This window comes from Diabrotica virgifera, chromosome 8 (assembly GCF_917563875.1).
Source record: "Diabrotica virgifera virgifera chromosome 8, PGI_DIABVI_V3a".
Taxonomy (NCBI): domain Eukaryota; kingdom Metazoa; phylum Arthropoda; class Insecta; order Coleoptera; family Chrysomelidae; genus Diabrotica; species Diabrotica virgifera.
In genome coordinates this window covers 64,710,302-64,723,043 of record NC_065450.1, presented here as the reverse complement: position 1 = coordinate 64,723,043, position 12,742 = coordinate 64,710,302, and the positions used below count along the sequence as shown (strand labels likewise).

General features: G+C 29.6%; 1 protein-coding gene across 2 annotated transcripts in view; it reads right to left on the bottom strand.

Moving 5' to 3' along the window:
• LOC114331767 (probable G-protein coupled receptor CG31760) overlaps window positions 1-12,742 on the bottom strand; it is a 923,592-nt gene that overhangs the window by 538,359 nt on the left and 372,491 nt on the right. The window contains exon 1 of one of the 2 annotated variants that reach the window (XM_050659676.1): window positions 7,883-8,060. The exons of the other annotated variant lie outside the window; for it this stretch is intronic. The gene's annotated coding sequence lies outside the window, so the exon portion shown is untranslated. Of the gene's footprint in view, window positions 1-7,882; window positions 8,061-12,742 lie in introns of those variants that run through there. 2 annotated transcript variants of the gene reach the window in all.

Sequence of the window (12,742 nt, the reverse complement as noted above, 5' to 3'; positions counted from 1 at the left end):
AAATAATTATATTATTGTTTATACTACTGAATAGAGAATTGAATTACCTTTCAAATGAGCTAGCACACGACCCCTATTCTCATTTAAAAAAATTATCGACGACGTCATCACGCACAGACGGGTGACGTCACTAGTATGATATATATGCCAAAGAGACGTAATTTCAAAATAAAAATTGACCTGTTTCGGGATTTTTTCCAATATCGTCCATTTTCGAGAAAATGAATTAATTCCAACCTTTACGTTATCACTGTATACAGTCGAGTCCGCGAATCTTTACCCGTGCGTCATCATTTAAAGAATACAAAATAAGTCGATGATAAGTCGGAAATTGAAATTTACTAAACGCAACAGCAAGTGTCAGCAAGTGACTTGCTGTTGCGTTTAGTAAATTTCAATTTCCGACTTATCATCGACTTATTTCGTATGCTTTAAATGATGAGGCACGGGTAAAGATTCCCGGACTCAACTGTATAAGCGTTTATTGTTCCTGTTTAAGAATAGGGATAGGTTTACACATTCTGAGCCAAAATGCAGCATACCCACTAGGTATGTAGGGCTCAATTTCCCTATACATAGACTAGTCGCAACAGAAAGAGGACCTACATATTCGTGAATAAAATTTTTTAACAAATTACCTATTAGAATTAAATTGCAACAGAATTTTAATATATTTAGAACTGAAATAAAAAGCATTTTATTGGATTTAGAACCATATTCTGTGTATGAGTTTTTAAATCACACATTTTAACTTTTAACTCATAGTAGTTGTAGTTGTAATTGTAATTTTGTATGTATATTAGACACTTATTATTCAATTGTGGCAATTTGCTATTAGTGTATTGTTTACAATTTTTTTAATAAAAGATATTTTGAATTTGAATTTGAATTTAAATTTGAATTTGAACTTGACTTGGTTTACGGCAGATCTGAATAGTTCGACAGATGACAATCCGAACCATTGCCGCAAATTTTGGAGCCATGAGCCCTATGCATGGGTTGAAAAGACCTACGAATGAGTTAAAAGAAATGACCATAGACGGAGATATCTTGAGAAGGACGATATTCAAGATCACCATGACCACTATACTCCCCCCGGAGGGTCAGGACTGAAGAAAGATATCAATCATGTATGGTACATACATTCCATGTCAAATCATTCAGGCAAAAAATTTTGGATCTCCGATTTGTCTGAAAATTGGTATATAGCTTCTAGGTCTGGATCCCGCGTATGAAAAAAAAGTTGATTAATAGCAAGCTGACAATTTGTTAATAGCTTAAGGGTGTCTAGTCGGATAAACTTTGATATATGGGAACACTGGAACAGGGGCAGTTTTCACTGTGGAACAGGTTAAAAATTTGGAACGGTCACACCACGAAAACGGCACATTTATTTTGTCCGACAGAAAAGACTTAAACTCTCCGAACAGAAATTAAACTCTCATGCAAAAATCAGACTGCTATTTATCACCTGTCATAATTCCTGTCATTTGACATATTCTACATGTTCCACTCATTAAAACGCCCATTTGGTAATAAATAGCAGTCTAATTTTTGCATGAGAATTTAATCTCTGTTCGAAGAGTTTAAGTCTGTTCTGTCGGACAAAATACATGTGCCGTTTTTTCGTGGTCTGACCTTTCCAAATTTTTAACCTGTTTCACAATTAAAATTTCCCCTGTTCCAGTGTTCCCATATATCAAAGTTTGTTCGACTAGACACCCTTAAGCTATTAACAAATTTTCAGCTTGCTATTAATCAACTTTTTTTTCATACGCGGGATCCAGACCTATTCTGCGGGACGTAAAATTAAGATATTTAATCTCAAAAAATCTTCTTCTTCTTTTTTTCTCAAAATGTTATTTTATGCGATTTTACAGTGATTTGGTGTTTATTTAAACAAATTTGCATTTTATGTCGTAAAGTATCAATAAAAAACATAATATTTTAATCGAAAGGACTCAAAAATGTCAATATATGGCATTATAACAAGTTATTTTGAATCAAAACAAGTTTTTGATCAAATTTTATAGCGTAAAAAACGTTAAAATACCGTTTTTTACATTTTCATCCATTCCCAAAATACATCATCATCGATTTGGCTGAAAATTTGCCCACAGATAGCCAAAAGATAGGACTTTAAGTGGTTAGAAGGATTTGAATTATATTACAATACCAAAAAAGTTACATGCCGTAATATCAGACCCAAAAGTATATATTAGTCCAGTCGGGATAGCATTTGACCTTGAATGCCGAGCTGCCCAAAATTTGATTTTTTTGATCTTTAGGGGAGTCAATAGTAGCCTAAATTTAAAATCACGAATGAATTCCTCCGTTACGTTAGCCGCCATCTTGATTTTAAAGGAGAACCTGTTTTGCTCAATATCTCCGCCATTTATAACTTTTCGACAAAAATGGTGGGAACTGAAATTGTTCCCAATAAATCGTATTTACAATTATTACAATTTCTTTTTAACATTTTTTGTCGTGAGGTCGATATTTTCGAGTTAATTTTACTTACAGTAGATGCCTATATTTTTGACTGTAATATTGCATGTAACTTTTTTGGTATTGTAACATAATTCAAATCCTTCTCACCACTTAAAGTCCTATGTTTTGTCTATCTGTGGGCAAATTTTCAGCCAAATCGATTATGACATATTTTGGGAATGCAGAAAAATGTAAAAAACGGTGTTTTAACGTTTTCTAGACTATAAAATGTGATCAAAAGCTTGTTTTGAATTAAAGTAACTTGTTATAATGCCATATAATGACATTTTTGAGTCCCTTCTATTAAAATATTATGTTTTCCATTGATACTTTACGATAGAAAATGCAAATTTGTATAAATAAACACCAAATCACTGTAAAATCGCATAAAATAACATTTTGAGAAAAAAAGAAGAAGAAGATTTTTTGACCTTAAATATCTTATTTTTACGTCCCGCAGAAGCTATATACCAATTTTCAGACAAATCGGAGGTCCAAATTTTTTTTGCTCCAAAATTGAGTGATTTGAAATGGAATGACCCGTATACATAAAAGTTTCTCTTTGGTAGCACAATTAATAGAAAATCAAGTTGGATTTAACATAGAAGCTACATAACCGGTCGTTGTAAACAGCACTACTTTTCTTGGATAGCGACTAAACAATCTCATTATTGTTAGAAGTGTATATGATGTTGTTTATTTCATTTATATGAGATTCTGACCAATAGAAAGCTACAGAAATAAAAAATTAGTTACAGCGATCATTTTTGAAAATATCCCGTCGTCAAGCATTACGTCAGATGCCCTTCGTTACTACGCAAAAATGAACATTCAGTGACAATAATGACAATTAATGTTTTATAATTTGTTACAGAGAACACCAATAGCCAGGAAGGTAGTGTCAAATTAACCGGAGCATTTTAGCATGGCTGTTTTCTTTTTATTTAGTTAGGTGTTCCAAAGCTTATTAACAAATGATGTGTCAGCTGGCCCAAAACCGGGGATTTTAGCCAAGAAAAGGTAAAATGTGAAACTTGATGGAAAAACGCTACAACTTATATGTCAAATATTTATCTCCGTGACTTACGTGTATAATTAGCCAAGAATGCCTAGCTACTGGCTTTCACCCAGAGGGCTCGGGTTCAAATCCTGGCCTTGAAAATCCTTTTTGTTTTTAAAAGTGACATTTTGATTTGAAAAATAATTATTTTTTGGTAATATCACGTTTTTATTATTTATACGACACAATATAAAAAAGTCTGTATGTCTTTTTACCCCAGGTTGTGGGTGAAAAAACGTGATATAATTCAGGAATTTTTGAAACCTATCAGATGTTGTAAAAGACGATGCCAGGAATAACTTCTACTAAAATGTAACCAAAAATATTGTGCGCTTTTTTTTAATTGCGATTTTCATTTGTTAAATTTGCAATTTTTATTGATTTTTAATTTTGTAGCTTAGGATATTGATTTTAGAGAAAAACTTTTTAATAGAAAGTTGTAGTAAATTAAAAAACCTACAATTTGAGCTATGGTAAGTTTAATTTTGTTAATTTGTTATTGCCAAACAGCCTGCGAAAGATCCAAAGTGGCCGTTTTTTTACAATTGCATTATTTATTGTACAAATAATTTTTTTTTGAATTTTTTAAAGCTTTAAAATGAAGATCTTTCAATTCCAAACATAAAAAAAAATTGTAAGGCCAGATTAACGAATTTGTTGCTTAGATATTATAAATTGTTTATCCCAAGACGTCAAATGCCGAAGGCTATAACTTTTTGAAAAAAAATCGTAGAAAGTTGGTGAAACATCCAATCTCCTTCTAAAGAGTTATATTTTCATATTCTGATGTAAATAAATGCGTAAAACATTTTTAAACCTCTAATTTTTGGATTTGAATATAAGGGGGGCAAATTTCGTTATAAACATTTAGAGCTGAAGCGGCCCTGTACATCCTATAAGTTTTTAACTTACATATTATTGTTGCTGAAGATGAAACGAAGATTTATAAAAAAATAAAAAATTTCTACGACCAACTGAATCCGAGATAATTTTTGGGTTTGAAAATAAGGGGGCAAATTTCGTTAAAAACATTTAGAGCTGAAGCGGCCCTGTATATCCTATGAGTTTCTAACTTACAGATTATTGTTGCTAAAGACGAAACGAAGATTTATCAAAAAATTTAAATTTTCTACAACCAACTGAAGCCGAGATAATTGTTTTTTTTTCTTAAATCATAGTGCCTTTATTTATAACAATTAAGAAATTATTTTACAGTCATTGACTAAAGAAAGACTTATGTTATCTTAAAATAAAAATTATTATAAAATATAATTACATTTAATTATTAAAAATTATTTTTTAAATCGGTGCTTTTGCAAGCGGCCGAATTTTGCAAATCGCCCGGCTCGCTTCAAATCCGCGCACTCGGAAAATTTTTACGTAACTTGTATTAAATTTTGACAGAAAACAATTTAATAATATTACCATTATAAACAGTCTATTTACCACTGTATTTGTTTTTCTTGATAAACTTTTATATGTGAAATCCAAAAAGAATAGTCACTACAAGAAGAAAAAGTTTTATATTGTATATTATAGTAAGAAGTAACATTATTATTATTATATTATATTATATTATAAAAATTAAAAATATAGTTATATATTTCATATATATGTATCATTTTTGTAATAGTATTTCCTTAGAAATGAAATTTCACATATAAAAGTTTATCAAGAAAAACAAATACAGTGGTAAATAGACTGTATATTATAATGGTAATATTATTAAATTGTTTTCTGTCAAAATTTAATACAAGTTACGTAAAAATTTTCCGACCGTGCGGATTTGAAGCGAGCCGGGCGATTTGCAAAATTCGGCCGCTCGCAAAAGCACCGATTTTAAAAATAATTTTTAATAATTAAATGTAATTATATTTTATAATAATTTTTATTTTAAGATAATATAAGTCTTTCTTAAGTCAAAGACTGTAAAATAATTTCTTAATTGTTATAAATAAAGGCATTATTTATAAATATATTATAAACAAAGACTTAAGCAAAAAAAAAAACAATTATCTCGGCTTCAGTTGGTTATAGAAATTTTTTATTTTTTTATAAATCTTCGTTTTGTCTTCAGCTACAATAATCTGTAAGTTAGAAACTCATAGGATGTACAGCGCCGCTTCAGCTCTAAATGTTTATTACTTAATTTGTCCCCTTATTTTCAAACCCAAAAATTATCTCGGCTTAAGTTGGTCGTAGAATTTGTTTATTTATAAATCTTTATTTCATCTTCAGCAACAATAATCTGTAAGTTAAAAACTCATAGGATGTACAGGGCCGCTTCAGCTCTAAATGTTTATAACGAAATTTTCCCCCTTATTTTCAAACCCAAAAATTAGAGGTTTAAAAATGTTTTACGCATTTATTTACATCAGAATATGAAAATATAACTCTTTAGAAGGAGATTAGATGTTTCACCAACTCTATACGATTTTTTTTTAAAGTTATAGCCTTCGACATTTGACCTCTTGGGATAAACAATTTATAATATCTGAGCAACAAATTCGTTAATCTAGCTTTACAATTTTTTTTTATGTTTGGAATTGAAAGATCTTCATTTTAAAGCTTTAAAAAATAAAAAAAATTATTTGTACAATATATAATGCAATTATAAAAAACGGCCATTTTGAACCTTTCGCAGGCTGTTTTGCAATAACCAATTAATAAAATTAAACATACCATAACTCAAATTGTAGGTTTTTTAATGTACTACAACTTTCTATTAAAAAGTTTTTTTCTAGAATCAATATCCTAAGCTACAAAATTAAAAATCAATAAAAATTGCAAATTTAACAAATGAAAATCGCAATTAAAAAAAAAAGCGCACAATATTTTTGGTTACATTTTAGTAGAAGTTGTTCCTGGCATCGTCCTTTACAACACCTAATAGGTTTCAAAAATTCCTGAATTATATCCTGAAATCAACCTATTTTTCACCCACAGCCTGGGTTATTTATAGAATCGTAACCTAGGTATGCATTTGATCATAATATGATAATATCATAGGTAATGTTATTATGATTGACCTTCCTTAATAAACAAAGTTGTTGTACATAATCCTCTAAAGCTTCCCTAGTTAGTACGACCAATCTAAGTGAAAAGGGGGGTTGCTCTAACACCCTACCCCCTCCAGTATACGCAATATGTTTGAGTATTTTTGGCTTTTTGGTAATTTTTAGGTACCTATTTAACTTTTAAACATTATTTTTTAGTTCTAAGGCGGTACGAAGTTTGCCGGGTCAGCTAGTTAATAATAAAAAAATATTCTTGAACTATGTAGTTTGGCAAAGATTAAAAAGTATAAAATTAAAATTTATGAATTTTACATTGTAAGAAAAAAGCATCAGCTGAATATATATTATGATCAAATGCAAAGTTTACGATTCTATAAAAGACATACAGACATTTTTATATTGTGTCGTATAAATAATAAAAACGTGCTATTACCAAAAAATAATTATTTTTCAAATCAAAATGTCAATTTTAAAAACAAAAACATTTTCAGGGCCAGGATTTGAACCCGAATCGTCTGGGTGAAAGCCAGTAGCTAGGCATTCTTGGCTAATTATACACGTAAGTCACGGAGATAAATATTTGACATATAGGTTGTAGCGTTTTTCCATCAAGTTTCACATTTTACCTTTTCTTGGCTAAAATCCCCGGTTTTGGGCCAGCTGACATATCATTTGTTAATAAGCTTTGGAACACCTAACTAAATAAAAAGAAAGCAGCCATGCTAAAATGCTCCGGTTAAATTTGACACTACCTCCCTGGCTACAAGAAATAGGGTTAGTAAATATTCAGGTGAATATATCAATAAAATATTAGTTAAAATGATTTAAATAGACACTTTTTTCCATGAAATAATCCCAGCGAATAACACTCGATGTCTAAAATTATTATCGACTTGTTGCTCTCGTGACACTTTGACATAATTTTACTCCCCTTCGGGTCGTGGAATTAAAACTGTCAAAGTGTCACCCGGGAAACAAATCAATAATTTTAGAGATCTTGTGCAATTACTACTGATAATTGATTACTTTGAATACTTTAATAATAGTATATAAAAATAACTTTTGGAATGATATTAGGAAATGAATATAAACAATTATTATGAAAGCGATAGTTAGAAAAAGAGTGATCAAATATTCGCGGGAATACATTCGCATTAGTAACAACAACTAATTTGTAATTAGTTTATTATAGTCAGTGAATAACTAATCAACTAGAATTTGTTGCACAATAAGAGTATTTGTTATTGGTAAATTCTAAATTAATAAATTACTGATTAATTAATATTTATAATTATAAAATATAATCAAAGCATACCTCATGTTTTTCACTTAAACTATGACTTGTTTATGTATACTAAATATAGCTAAACACGATGTCTGTTAGATTGCTTACGATTTGAAACCGCAGCTGATAAAGTTAATCGTCACTTTAGCTGGAATGGATTATTACTAACTATAATTCTTCTGCCACCTGGACCATGTAACCGATTATAAAAAGTGACTGATGTAAAACAGTAATTGTATAAAGCTGTGGATTGTAATAAAATAGGTAGGTACTCATGAAAAAAATATTGCACATTTTGAAATTATCATGTGAAATCAAATTTTTTGTGTCGCTATCCTTAGCTACCCAGTGTGATAGAAATAGGATTTATTTTCCGAATGCGCTGTTTTATTTATAAATGCTCGATCGGAGTTTTAATCTAATATGGGTCGTATGGTGGCCAATAGAATTTTTAAATTGAATCTCATCAAGGTAAGTATTTACTATTCTAGAAACATGCAGACGTGCGTTTTCGTGCGTTAACACGAATCTGTCATATCCAATATTAGTCGAGGAAATGAAGCATTTTGGCTCGCAATTTTTTCGTCCAGCATGGATTTACTTGAAATTTTCACAGAAGGTAGAGAATAGTCCAAGAATTATTTTCTATATCATGCCGCTGTACGCTAAAACCTTGGGGGGTGGTTGCCACCCCATCTCGGGGGCGGGAATTTTTTATTACATTTTAACCATGTAAATCGATGTAAAAAGTAATTCTAAGAAAAAAATGTTTTTTACATTTTCTTCGTAAAACTAATATTTTTCGAGTTATTCGCGCTTGAAAGTAACAGTTTTTCGATGAAAAAATCGACTTTTTTAGAGGGTTTTTTGAGAATACCTCGAAAAATATGCATTTAATAAAAAAAACTGTAGATATCAGAATTGTATCTTTTAGTAACACAAACCAAATTCTTTTTCTGTAATATCTTTAAGACCAATACAAACCGAGATACGGCATGTTAAAATTTAGCTTTTCTCGTCAAATGCATAATTTGAAATATTCAAAGTAAAATAACGGAAACACTTTGCCTTTTTCGAGGAAAACTTTAATAACCTTTTGTCAAGGACACAGTTAGACCATTTAAAAAATAATAACTAAAAGTTACTAGCCTAAAAATTAAGCGACTTATGATCAAAAAAATTCGGTACCTGCTTTTCTCTATGAAAAAATCAGTGAAAACAACCCCCTAACTACCCTCCTAATTAAAAATTGGTCTATACTTTTCTGTAATTCCTTTTATATTTGTATTATCAATACACCCAAGAAGTTTGACTTGTTTAAAAGGCCTAATTTTAGAAAACTTGGAGTTTAATAAAAAAATTAATTTTTTGGAATTTCCCATTTTTTACCTTTTACTTCAAAATATCTCCGAAAATACTGGAGATACGAAAAAAAATAATAGCCTACTAAATAGTAGCTTTTTAATAACTAAAATTCTCTTGTGCATAGATTTTCATTACAGTGAACAGTTAGCGAGATATAGCTGTTTTAAACCTCTATTTACGAGTAAACACCCCCTTATTCGCGCCCTTTAAACCCACCCAAATTAAAAATTAAGGGATCTAACGGAATTTTGTTTACACAGTTTGATAACTCTTCAAAAATCCTACAAAGTTATTTTTGAAAAAACTTTTTATCGGCAAAAATGAAGAAGCTATGTTTATAAAACGAATTTTTTTTTTTCGAAAAATTCGGATAGTCCGCTTATGGATAATTTTCAAATATGTATAATACCACGGAACCGGTTCGTATACTGGAAGATGACTAAAAAACTACATATTTGTATTTGTATTTGTACATATTTGTAAATTCGTATTTTTGTGTAAATAAATGTTTTTGTAATTCTTTTATTCTACTTTTTTTCTGTGTAAATCTATTAAAATGTCTACTTATAAAAGCTGTAATGTTATTAAGGGTGGTTTTAAGGGTTGAAATATAATGATATCCTAAATGGTTTATCCTAAAGCATAAAATAATTATTATTTAACCAATCAAAACCAAATTTTACCCATATTAGAGTTTACAATGTTTTTATATAATTTTTGACAATAAGGGGCAGTTCACACCCCTAAAAATAATCAACGCCCTTAAGCATGATATGGAATATGAAGTACAGTGTGAGATGATCCTAATCCCAAATTTTTATGTAAATCGATGCAAGCCGAAAATATTCTTTTAGGAAAAGTAATTTTTTTTATATCTAGCTCCAACAAGGGTGGTTTTAAGGGTTGAAATATTATGATAGTATATCTTAAAGCATAAAACAATTATTATGTAACTAATAAGAACCAAATTTTGACAATATTAAAGTTTAAAATGTTATTTTATAAATTTTTACAATTAGTGGTAGTTTTCACCCTTAAAAAACCAAAAGCGTACAACGGCTCAATATAGAAAATGAACTAGAGAGTGTAATGGTTTGCCATTTTTTCAGCTTCATTTCCTCGACTATATTACTCTGAGCTAATTAGCACAATACAAGGAAAAATTATTTACCAGCAATTTTATTGCTGGAATCGAATCTTATGATTTTATATATTAATAATATAGGTATGCAAAGTTCGCAGATAGGATGCTACTTTTTTTATAAACAAAATGGCGCCTGAAAAAACTCCAAAGATTTTAACTTTACACCAAAAACACTCAAATAAAAATTCACCGTAATTAAATTCTGCATAAAGACTTGTTTTTTCCCGATTTACTTCGACGAAAATTTTTCCCGGAAAATGCGGTGTTTTTCCAACAAAATCTTTAATTTTCAACTACAATTTTAAATAAGTAATTAGATAAGTGTAGATTATAATTCCAGAAGCCGATCGAAACTGAATGTACCGTTTAGGAACAATCGCTATAGAAATCACAATAATTATGATACATAAGAATAGCTATAATTTTTGTATAAAAAGACACTATACCTATCTAATGTACTTTACAGAATTGAAATTGGATTATATAAGCGGCCTTAGGAATATTTTAAAATTATAAACATTTTTTGGCTTATAAACAAATAAAATATCCAAAATCCAAATATATCCAAAACCAAAATAAAATATCTCGGGAAATATTAAATTAAATTAAATCATGAAAACGGTGTTGGAAAAAAGCGGCATGACGCTTCTTTTAAAATAAAAACGTTTAATTTTGATGAGTGGTTTCTGAGATACAACCAGTCAAATTTGATCGTCATTTACGGCAACGATATAAACAATAGGATAATAATTTTCGAACCATCACCTTTTTATTTTTGTCCTCTTTCTTCTCACCAATGTTTATTTCTTTAAAATACTCATAACATATATTATTATAATAAAATCTATCGATATTACGAGTGAAAATTGCCAAAAAGAGCAAAATTCCAATGAAAAATTAGGTTGGAGAAAATGTAATTTCAAAGTTCAAAATCGGTATACGTTAAAAAAATGCATTTTCTCGGCGTCCCATGGAGCAATTTTCTTCATTCCTTTTTTGTTCCTAAGTAACTCGAGTAGGGCCATCTAGCTAACGCATTATTAAATGTCAAACTTGCTTTTGTTATAATAGATTAATTTATTTATAAGAAAAGAAAACTACACATTTTTTTCAGTTGTAGACTTTTTTTAGATAAACTTACTAAAAGTGTACCTTTTAAAGTTAAAAACACAAATATTCTCATTTGAAAGCTGTATAATTATTTAAACAATCTTTATTTAAACAAATTAAAAATTTTTGTTATAATAAATAAATAAATTAAATATAACAAAACAAAAGCAATTTTGACATTTAATAATGCGTTAGTTAGATGTCTCTACTCGAGTTACTAAAACAAATTAAAAATTTTTGTTATAATAAATAAATAAATTAAATATAACAAAACAAAAGCAACTTTGACATTTAATAATGCGTTAGTTAGATGTCTCTACTCGAGTTACTTGGGAACAAAAAAAAATGAAGAAAATTGCTCGATGGTAAGCTGAGAAAATGCACTTTTTTAACGTTTACCGATTTTGAACTTTGAGATTATATTTTCTCCAACCTAATTTTTGATTGGAATTTTGCTATTTTTGGCAATTTTCACTCGTAATATCGATAGTTTTTATTATAATAATATATGTTATGAATATTCTAAAGATATGAAAATTGGTTTGTAGAAAGATTGACCGGTTGCAGGGCCCCCGCTACCATATGTGCAAAGTGTGCAATGCACACGGGCGCCATCCTTTAGGGGCGCCAAAACCCAGGGTACAAAATTGCAAAAAATTTGAAAAAAAAAACAAACAAAAAAAAAACAAAAATTAATTTTAAAATACAAGTTGAGAAATTAAATAGGATTACGTATAAATAAACGAAAAACATGAGAAAAACAGATTACTTCGGCCATATAATAATTAGAAGACCTAAATTCCATCTACTTCACCTTATAATACAAGAAAAAGTGAAGGGAAAGAGATGGATTGGTCGAAATTAACTTTCATGGTTGTGAAATATTACATAAAGGAGACGAAGGTATAATGAATACACACAAAATTTTATTAGTAGGTATATCATCCAGTTACTGCCGATTCCTATATGCAAGACCATGTCGGAAGTCAGGCAATTTAATTTATTTTGTTATGATGTTATTATGTTTGTTTCATGTTGATATTTTAGTGTACAAATAATAGTCCATTTACTCACGGTTTTTGCTGTGAATTTTAAAGAACCGTTGCATTGGCATACATTTAATACACATAGCTAACAAGTCAAAGAAAAAAAGTGATATTGTGCGGATGTGTGCTTTTGCACTGGGGGTGCGTTCCACCTCTTCTCGGGGGTGAAAAACATACGTTAAGCCTGAAATTTGATAAACTGAGTAATTCTAAGGAACTTTGTTT